The sequence below is a fragment of the Lepidothrix coronata genome, unplaced genomic scaffold (assembly GCF_001604755.1).
Source record: "Lepidothrix coronata isolate B3197 unplaced genomic scaffold, Lepidothrix_coronata-1.0 Scaffold37, whole genome shotgun sequence".
NCBI classification, from domain to species: domain Eukaryota; kingdom Metazoa; phylum Chordata; class Aves; order Passeriformes; family Pipridae; genus Lepidothrix; species Lepidothrix coronata.
In genome coordinates this window covers 3,045,780-3,057,128 of record NW_016690217.1, presented here as the reverse complement: position 1 = coordinate 3,057,128, position 11,349 = coordinate 3,045,780, and positions in this window count along the sequence as shown.

Below are 11,349 nucleotides of genomic sequence, written 5' to 3'. Positions count from 1 at the left end.
TTGCAAGAATTTCTTTCACAGAACCTGATTTTATTTGCTTCCCTACATTTATTTCTTTCTTTCCTTTCTGGCATTTTGCTTTCTTTCAAACTGTCTAGGACAATATTTAAGAACATTGTCTCCTTGATCTGTTCCCCTGGCACCTCAATCTTTATACTCATCTCCACAATGAGTAAACCGCATTTTGTTCAGATTTTTTTATTCTGCATTAGTTAGAACACTGTAGGCTGATTTCTTCCCAACCTAAAAATATGTGTATTTCCCATTTAATAACATAAACTATATTCTTGACTTTGTTTGTCCTGTTCTTAAGGTAATGGTAAAGATATTGGTGACAAGAAAACCAAAGACTCTTATTAGAGTTGGAAAGAAGTGATATCGTAAGCAAATACAGTAGATTTAAAATAAATTACATGCTTTAGAAAACAGAGATAGACACTTTCTCTGCTGTCAGCCCTATTGATTTTGCTAGTGGAGCTTCAAATACCAAGTTTAATCATCACTTTCTCTTCAGAAGCTATGCCATAATGCTGAAGATTTAACCATGAAGATTTTTATTCTGACTTTTAAACTACATTTGCTCACACTTTAGTCTTATGCCATTCCTTGCCAGCTGTATCCATAAACAAATGCTCTTCCTTCATGGGACTTACAGTCTTGAAATACATATGTTTGAATTTAATTAGAAGATATTTCAAATGAAAATGATCAGAGTTTTGCTTCTGTCTTATTGGACTAGATTGATGTTAGAGTCCAATACTCTCAGACCAGATTCTTTCAGATATTCCACATATGGGCAGTTTTCATGTTTTAATACCAAATATACATACTTTAAGATATTTGACATTACAAGGGATTTTGATTCAGCAGGGTAATACAGCAGTGTACTGAAAATGCAACACAGGGATAATAAAACAATTGCAGTACACAGTTGAATAACAATAAAAATGTGATTCCCATCCCAATTGTCTGTATGCTTACCATCACAATGCTGGGCATCCCTAGTTGCTGGGAAAGTTGGTTGAAGCCAGCTCATGCTTGCTGCTCACTTCAAAATGTGTTCATTGCTCAGTTTTTATATTCTTTTGTCAGGCTGAGCCACTTGTAGGCTTCCCCCATGCTGGTCTGTCTGGCTTAGGAAGACTTTCACACCTTTTTTATTAAATTGTGGAAGGCCATTTTACACAACTAGTTAATTCACTCCACTGATAGAGCCATTGATCCAAACCAAAGGCCAGCCTCATGTCCTCTTTATGTTGAGGTAAGTTCTGCTCTCTTTACAAAAGCTGTGGTCACTCCTTGGGCTCTTCCCTGAGCCTCGGGATCATGTCTTTGCCCATGTCCTCTGAGCCTTCTTCCATTGTGGGGTTTCATTGATCAGTTACAGTTGATGTGACTTGACCCTTAGTCATTTTGCAGTTATTTCTAGAGAGAGAGGAAAACAATTATGTTAAGATAGATGCACTTTAGCTAATGCACTAGTGAGGTCATCAGGAATAAAAACAGCAGGGATGGCACATATCACACCCTTCTGAAGAAGCAGAGAGCATAATAAAAATTCAGTTGAGATCTATATGTTACACTAAGTATTTCTAGCAGTGCATTTTCCACCCAGGATGGGTTTTATGCATATCTTTTCCTGACACTTTTTTTCTGATTGTCCCTGACAACACTTTTGTGACAGGACACTGGACATGTCAAACCTTTTGTCTGACCTGGTGCAGATGTTTTTACATTCTTAAGGTAATAGGAACATCACCAGAGCCACTAACTAGTGTCACTCAAACTTGAGAGGTGCTTTAATCCAAAAATCTTTTGAAATAAATACATTTCTTAAAAGGATTATGGCCCTTTTTCTTAGATTACCTTAGACAGAAGAGATGAACAAACCAAGACCAATATGCTTAAAACAGAACTAAGGTTTATTTTAACTCCTTTTAGGCAAAGATCTCAAAGTCAATACTGATCTAAGACCACTGTATTCCTTTGGGAAATGTGCTTAACTCTGAATTATTCTAATAGCTTTACAAATGCATATATAGGCTAAATGAATTATTCCACCAAACTCTGACATAATGCTGTTATTACATTTGACTTGAAGACCTGAACAGACCACATACACATGATGCCTGAGTGAATCAGTGGTACACAAACAGAGCTAGGAACAGTTGCTATCACGGCAAGGTTATAAACTTAATAGCATAAGGTATGTCAATATATGTATTTATATATATGTATTTATGCACCTACATTGAAGTGAATATATGCTAAAAAAAAATTATGAACACAAAAAACCGAGATTCCTCAAAAATAAAAAAGGGCCCTCCCTTACCACTGCTGTTTAATGTCCTCCTCCTGTAGCACAGTGTCTAGATTCTCTCCAGTTTCCCACTGTACACACCAGATGTAGGAGTCTGGTGGAGATTAAACCATGTCACAGATCTTTCTTTCTTTCTTCCTCTGTCCCTCAGATGCAGCACTGTTTCAGAGAAGGGTGTCCCATCACTCCTTTTCCTTCTCACACCTGTGCCTGCAGGCTGCCCATTTCTGAGGACTCAGTCCAAGCTGAAGCCTCCATTCAGAAATGTCCTACTAGTTTCTTAAGAGGCAGAGTATGCAATGGAAACTCATGGTGTTAATCAAGCCCCAAATCTGATGAAAAATAGTTTAACTGAAATTATGAAGTCAGGACAATGATTTTTAGTTTCTTCCAAGTTAATGAGCTCTGCATGAAAACACGTTGCAATTTACTATCTGAGGTAAAGACAGGAAGATACGTATATGTTCAATCTGCATAATAAGTAACATATAATTGTATATTTCATATACAATCACATACATTTCATTAATGCTCAAGTGCATTTGTGAAGAAGGCAAACTAGTGTATATAAATGTAAGGTTTGGTTTATAAACCATAGTTCATAGCTAAGGGTGCAAGTGGGCAGTAGATTTCCAGAACAAGTGCACATCTTAGATAATATCCCCAAGTGATTTCCTGCTGTCTAAAATTAACTATAAGTCTTTTCAAAAGTGTATGGACCCAGAATACTCCAGCCAACAAATCAAATGCACAAAATACAATTATGATCATCTGATTTGATTTTGGCTTGATTTTTCTGTTGAATATGCAATGTATATGTCCCCAGAGAAGATATATGTTAAAAGCAATGTAGGCATTACTGGCTCTCTGAGCTAAGTATCTTATCTGAAAATAAGTTTCATGAATTGGTAAATACCAGAATTAATTTTGCTAAATTTTGTAAGATACCATTATTTTTAATGATGGCCTAGAAGTTTTTTATGTGTTTTGGTAATTACAGGCATTTTTGTCAAACCACGTGCTCTTGGGGAATCTTCTACCAAAATACAATGACTTCTGCATTGTGAGTGACAGCTCTAGATTAACAGGTCAGCAATGTTGTAAAAAGGTCATTGGCAACTCCTCTGACAGACAGATTGCTTTGAGTTTTAAGAGCTTCCATGTACATCTGGAAGAAGGACTGGGCACTACATAAGATAAAACTTTGTAATGAATCTTGAGGAGACTAAAGTGGAACAGTTGAGTAAGTGGAATGAAGTGGAATAAGCCTGGTCTTCATGGCATGTTGCCACTGCATTCCCAGATGGCTCTAAAATGAAACAAGAAGTGAATCTGTGTTCATTGTGGAGCTATTTGGGCAGCCAGAGAAAAAGAATTAAAGGGAAAATATATTGAGAGTGTAAGGGAGATAGATCAAAAGAGCCACATTCATATCACATCACCACTGGCTGCTATGGCTTTAGCAGATTATTGTGTATGACAGGTAGCTTTGAGAACAAGCAAATAATTTTTTTTTTCTATAGGTCTGTTGCCTCATTGCTTGCTGTGGCAGCTAGGTAATGGAGATTACTTCATGCCCAAGTGGGAATGAATAGGCTCCTGTGTACAAGTCTGTTGGGAAGAAAAATATTTTGTCTATCTTCAGCTCAGAGCAGAGTATTTTTGCAGAGATTTGGAAGCAGTCATTAGGTTGCAGTGAACAGGGTGATGGAATAAATAAGGTAGTAATAGGCAGTTTAGGTAACCTCAAAAATAGTCTTAATCTGAGTTAATTTATTAGACCTTCGGAAATTTCACATTTCACTCACTGTTTCTCTTCCACCTGTGCCCAACCATGGCAGTCTCTGCTGCCATGAGATCAAAAAAACCCCACTGCCTTTCCTGGGTATAGCTGTTGGTGCTGAGACCAGTATCATTTAGTGTCCTTCAGTTGGCAGCATCTTAGGTTGTTAAGTTCCTACTTCACAAATGTCACAACAACCTTCTGCAGAACAAGTTCCCACACTTCTGTCTCAGAACAGGTTAGACAGATATGACACTGAAAGTGGAAAGCACTAATAGGTTCCTTTGTCCCTGCTGCAATGTCACACTAGGTCAGAAACTGGGCCTGGACGGTGAAAAATGGAAGAGCTTGAGAACAGAGGCTCAGCTAAAAGAGTGATGAAATCCAATTTAGTTGTAATCTGGCTGCTGTAAATTTAAATGTGATGGCAGAATATCTATAATTAGGAACAGGACAGGCAGGCAGACAGTATAGAAATAGCAAAAAAAAAAGAAAATTATATTAATGAAGATAGCCCAATTATTTTTATAGTGTGTGATCAGGTACCAAAATTAGGTCAAGATAAAAATAACTTAGATAGTTTTATCACATAAAAAAAAATAAATTAAAAATGGACTAGTGGCGCTAGCAAAGGTACTTTCCAAACCAGAAGATTGTAGGATTAAGTCAGTGTGGTGTAGTTTTGTATTTCAGATGGAACTGCTTGATGATCAATAAGTACACTTGTTGTGTGTGTGAAAGGAAAAGACTGGCATGAACTCTGCAGAAATGCTCAGCAACAGGTCATTAACAAGTCTAAGAATACAAAGTAAACCAGAACAAAAGAAAGAAGCCTTGGGATTTATCTGAGATTTCCCCCATTAAGAGATGTGGCAGTCTACACTTTGCCTATTCCATCTGCACAAGTGAGAAACTCAGTCCAGCACTCCAGGCATTGCTATATTAAATATTGATGGGAATTCACTGTAGAGTGGATTTTTCCTTCTAAGGAACCGATAAATAGTTAATGAGGAGTTAAGCAGCTGAGTCCATTCTGAATGGATAATTCTTCCAGTAACAACAGTTTGTTTACCCCTTGAGGGTTCATTTTTTTTTTACTGCTTCATACAACAAAATATGATTTAACTTGGGTTTATTATTTTGTAACCTAAAAAAATATATACTAATGATTACTGTATCCTAAGTTATCTGAACACCTTTGGAAATCTTTCCCTGCTCGTAAATAAACAATGAGCAAGTAGCTAGTCAGCATCTGTCTGATGAATTAAAGTGTTTGAAGCATCACAGTCAATGTGATCTAGTCAATAATAGACAGCAGCAAAAAAGATACCAGCCTATCAGGCACAAAAATTAGTCTTTCTGCTGCTTTTGTTCATGTCTTTCTAGCCACAGTGTATAGATATACCCTTGCACCTTCTAAACCTATGCTACTACTGTGCCAAGAGTCTCAGGACACTGAGCCGGCTATTTGCCAACTGTGTGTTCACCATCTATCAGCTCACTGCTTCTTTGTTGAAAAATAATAACAAGTAAAAAAGTACTTTCTTTCCTGAGGATTTTGTGTGTAAAGATGATGGCAATTGGAACTGAGATCCCTTGATGTATCTACAGAGGAATACAAACGTAGGAAATGTTCCCTCCACAGGACACTACTAATATCCTTCATCCAGGCAACGAAAGAAGAAACTGGACAATGCTGTGAATGCTGTGAATGCTGTGAATGCTGTGAATGCTGTGAATGCTCAGGAGCATCCATGTCCAGGAAAAAAACCCTCACCCCAGGTGATTTTTGACTTGTAGTTTGCATTAGAATAGGGAAGGTGGATGCTCACAGGCAATAGTCACCACAAATCAAAACCAAGTCTTCAGCTACTGAACATCAGCAGTTCATTAGCTTACACAGAGGTCATGCCCCAGGTAGACAAGACAAAAGGAAGTGTGTGGAGACCATTGGCAAGTTGTGCAGATTTTCCAAGTCACCTGTTACAGGCATGCCCAGCTTTCCATAATGTCTGTATCTGTAGAGCAGCTGTTCCTGTTCAGTTCAGTACATAAACATAGATCGTTGTGTTGTTGATCTAATATTTTAAAATCAGTGAGCATTTCACAAGTACTTTAGGAGAAAACATAGTAAAGAAAATTAAGATTTTGTAGTTCTAAGGGGGTGTTAATATTCAAAACCACATTCCAAATATTCAAAAATGTGTTAATATTCAAAAACATTCAAAATATTTTTAAATGTTTTGCTGGAATTGGTAGGCAGAGTCAGCTCAGTGCATGAAACAAAAATGCTGCTGGCAGTGCAACAAAAAAGAGACCACCTTATAGTAGATAAACTGAATGCTTTTATAGTTGGGCCATCTTCACATTACCTTAAACCATCATAAAGCGTGATCTACTCCATTGCACAAAGGCTGCTTGCTATTTCTGCTATAAAAGGACAATCCTGAACATGGTGCAAAAACCAGGCAGACTTTGCAATATACCTTAGAGAGACACATAGAGCAGGACTGACAGAACATAAACATTTCATAAAGTAATAAATCAGTATTACAATAAATAAGAAAACTTGAGAATTGTCAGACACCTCTCAAGTTGGTGAGGGAAGAAACTGTTTGGCTTTTTATGTTTTACAACTTGTCCTATTTTCCCAAGACAAAATATCTGAGTATTAAGGAAAATAATTTATCTGAATACAATAGAATGCTGTACCTCAAGTATAGTCTTATGATCAGTTAGTCCCAAAGCCTTACTACCACAAAATAAGAAAGGATGCTGACTATTTCAACACAGCAAGTGCAGAAAAACACCAAGAATGCATATTTTAAACCAAACAGGCCTTCTATCTCAGGGGAACTGATCTGAATGGAGAAAGTTTGTGGGTTTTGCTAGCAGTCCACAGAAGCCTGGGTTGTCTGGGTTGTCACTACAGCTAATGATCGTGCAGACAGCACCCTTTTACCAAAAGGCACTTCTTTTCAGCCTCTTCCCCAGTTCCATCCATATCTACAGATAGAGGAACAGTATTTGCCATTTTCTGTCACTGCAGCAGCTCTCAGCTGTTCTGCAGCTTTTCTCCTGCTGTGGCCTTAGTCATATTTAACACAGACAGGAGTAAACTTAGCTTCTCGCTCACATTTTTGTGTTTCCCCTCATAAAATCATAATTCTACAGAGAACAACCCGAGTACTGTGGAAACAACCCAGTTTACCTAGAGCACAACCCAGTAGGCAGCAAGCAGGTGTCTACAATAAGACAGAGTGTATGTAGCAGCCAGGACCCTTGCATTGCCCTTTTAGGGTCGACTTTGAGTCATGATGGCAGAAACACGAGATGAAATTAGTCCTACTAGATCAGACCAAACCATCTAGGACAATATCTTGTCTATATCAACCAACAAAAGCAGATAGTAAAGGAAGTTACTTATAAACATAATGTAAGCTTGTGAGGCACTTTCTCCATGTTGGTACACTATGATGCACAATGGAATGTGACTGAAGCTTTCTTCTTAATCTAATGTAGAGGAATTGGTGTCAGAGGAAGATGAGTTTTGTGTACTTTTTTTGAAGTTCCCATTAAAAATAAATATTTTCTTCAAGTAATGCTGATGAAAATAAGGTGAGGAAGCTCCTGTGTTTACAACTTCATGCAATTTAGAGAGGAGCATTAATAGTCCATGAATAACAGCTGAATCAGTCTGCAAGTTACACCAGTGATGACAACAGCTATTGAAGAAACTACTTCAAGGATTTGTTTGCTTGCATAAATGGATGTTTCTACTAAGTCTTCACCAACCTTGGGATGGGTGATCACCCTGGCATACATGCCAACAACGGTTTAGTGAGGGGAACTTTCATGAAAACCACGAATCACCAGACTCTGGATACAGTTACATTTAGAGACTATGTGGCTCAAAAGCAGACATTCTGAACAATTTGTTTGAGAAGAAAGAGGATTGTTTGTAGAGGTTGTTCTTTGCAATGTGCTTGGTGGATTGGGCTGAAGTGGATAGGTTAATAATTGTGAAACAATTGTTAGAGAGTCTGTCTGAGACAGTGTAGGCTGGAGCAAACCTCGCCCATTCAAGTAGATTTTGTGAATAAACTGGAGGGCAATACAGAGAAGTTATTATGAAAAATCATGTGGTTACAATGGCATGCTGGAATAAAACACTGTTAGTGGGACAGATAGCCAAAATAGCTAAGGAGAGAGAGAAAAGAGGATTATGGTAGATTTTGGGAAGTAATTGCCTTGGCAAGCAAGTATGCAAATAGCGGAGTGATGGACCTATTGCTACAGTAAATCTCTGGGGAACAGCTCCTGTAATTCAAGTACAGCAAATCACATGGCTCAGATAAAACTCATCCAAGGGTACCAAAGGAAATAAACCCATGAAATAGCAGAAACAACAATGAGGAAGTGGAATATAATGAATGTAAGAACACAGAGCAAAAGGAGAAGCAACTGTTTTGCACTCAATATATTCTATTTGCAGAATTCATTGTCAGAGTGGGATCACAGAATGACACCCAGGCACAAAGTAGGGCTCGTTCATGCTGTGACTTAATGATAAATCTGTGGTTATCTGAGAGGCAGGCAGTCTGCTCTCGAGTTTTGGTACATAGAGACTTAAAGGGAGAGAAAAATAGGTTAGAAGAAAGTGTACCATGTCTCAGCTACCTGTAATATTAGTGGTAGGGGCATCATAAAAATTACCTTCTCTGTGGGATCAAGATAGGTCATTACCCACAGCCAATGACTATTTCTGAAAGGTCAGAGTAGTCTCTTAAAATGGATTGTTGTTTCTCTTTTAGTATGTTTCTCTATCAAGTTTCTCATCTTTGATTAGCTTTCTCACAGCTAGCGTATTTCTCTGACAGAGTCTGCTGGCCAGTGAATCAGGTCTGTGCTCAAAGGCAAATGCATTAAGAAACCAAACTGTGGTGTCTCTACATTAGTGTATGTAGCAACAGTCAGGAAGACTTGCAAGGTTGTGACCGGTTGGAGGGCTGCAGTGTGAGCCCAGTCCCAGAGATTGAGCGGGACAGCATGTGCACCATGGGCACGGGCTTCTTTAGGGAGAGAAGAAGAGGAGGAAGGATTGCATCCTGTATAAAGGAGCTTCTTGACAGGACAGCAGTGGTATGAAATCAGAGACTTGTTCTTTGGTGGCCTTTGGATCAACACTGAGGAACCCTGGGGATACAACAGGGAAAACAGTTTGGAAAAAGTATATCATGTGCCTCAGCCACCTGCAGTGATTGGGTAAAGTATAAGATTTTTTTCCTGAAATTCTTAGGGAAAAGGCCAAAGCTCAGATGGCACTAAACCCAGGCGTAAACTTAGAGGTTAATGCAACTTTAGTAAGCATGTAAATAGTAAGAGGAAATTTTGAGAAAACATCGGCCCGTTGTTCAACAAGGAGGACAAACTAATTGGTAATAAACAGTAGCTTGTTATCTAGCTGGCAGCTAGGAAGAAATAAGCCCATATGCTTCAATAATTTAATCAGTAACTTGGATGCCTAGAAAGCAATTTGTGAATGACAGCAAATAACAGGAAGAGATTATTAAGCTGGAAAGTAAAACCTCAGTCCTAACGGTCCTCAAGAAACTTGAAGATTGGTGAACAGATATCTGATGCAGTTCAAGAAGTGTAAATTCTGCACATGGATGGACATAAAAGACTAATTCATGCACACATACAGGTTGGACCTGACTAGCTGAGTAGCAGCCCTGCTATAAATGCCCGGAAGTGGCAGTGAATATCGGGCAAAATACAAGCCAGCATTGCAGTCACAAACAAGGGAAAGGACACGTTATTTATTAGGAGGAGCCTGGCCAGCAGCTCAAGGGGAGTGACTCTACGTGTTTCTTGGCCCTTGTAAGACTAATATACTGTATCCAGTTTTGTGTTCCACATCAAGAGGGGTAAGAGAAACAGTGTCAAATAGAAGCTACCAATATAGGTAGGAGCCTAGTGCACATGACCTTCAAGGAGAAGCTAAGAAAGACAGGCTTGTTCAGATTATCTGATAGAAGTCTACAACTGCTGGAAGGGAACTTAAGATTTGACAGAGCTAAACTCTTTCCTTTAGAAGAAAATAACATCAAAAGGAACAATGAATTCCTACTGCAGCTGGGAGGTTCAGATTAAATGTTTGGGAAACCTTCTTAAAAAAGATCATAAGCGCAGCACTGGAATAGTGAGAGATTGTACGGCTTGACCAGGCAAAATAATGCCTTTCCTGATCTACAGCTGGTGATAATTTTTCTTCAGGGAAGAGGTTGAACTAGATGACTTCCAGAGGAAACTTCCAATAAACACTGTCTGAATCAATCACTACCTTATGGTTAAGTATATAATTTTCTTCATACACTGTATGTTGTTTGATTTCCACTGCATCAAATGGACGAGTCTAGATGAAGCTCTTGTGCTGTTCTTAGAGTGTTCTTTTAGATCTCCTATACCTTAAAGGAAAGACTAGCAAGGGAATTATGCTTCTGTAACTTTGGCAGAAGACCTATGGCTTAGGAGAAAAGCTGCTTTCATCTTGTTTTGTCCTATATCACCTTTGCCAGGGAAAAGTACATGTTTTGTTTTGCAGTGTCACTTCATTTGAGAGGGTAGTCTTGAGTTAGTGGCAGCAGTGAAGGTCAGGAGATTAGGAAGAAAAACTAATTGCATGCTATAAAAACCCCAAATATTCTCCATTCTGCACCAGGGCTTTTATCAGCTCTTGTTTTATCAGAGATCAGTCCATCCCTCCACAGTTTACTTGTTCATAGGATAAAAAAATCAGAGCTTGCAGTAGTAAATATAGAAACTATAGCTATAATTCATCAATTCTTTTATCTCTGATAAGCTTGTATCAGTCACAAAAGAAACTCCACGTATCTCTCATTTTACCAGTAAATGTGGCATTTATTTCTAAATCCATTTATACAGATAAACTCACAAAACTGAGTCCACTGACATACCTGTAATAACATCCCAGTACAGTTATATTGAAAAAACTTTATTGGTCATTTTTAGCTTGCATGGCTTAATCCAGCTCAGAAACAAACCTTAAGTGGCTGGAAGCCCCTGTTTTTCCAGGTATAATAATGTAGGGCTCTATGGGGCCCCCTGGTGGTCTAGTGGTTAGGATGCGGCGCTCTCACCACCGCGGCCCAGGTTCGATTCCCAATCAGGGGACTTCCCTGGGCAGATGGAGCTCGTCAGCCCTGTAAGGCAATCCATCTAA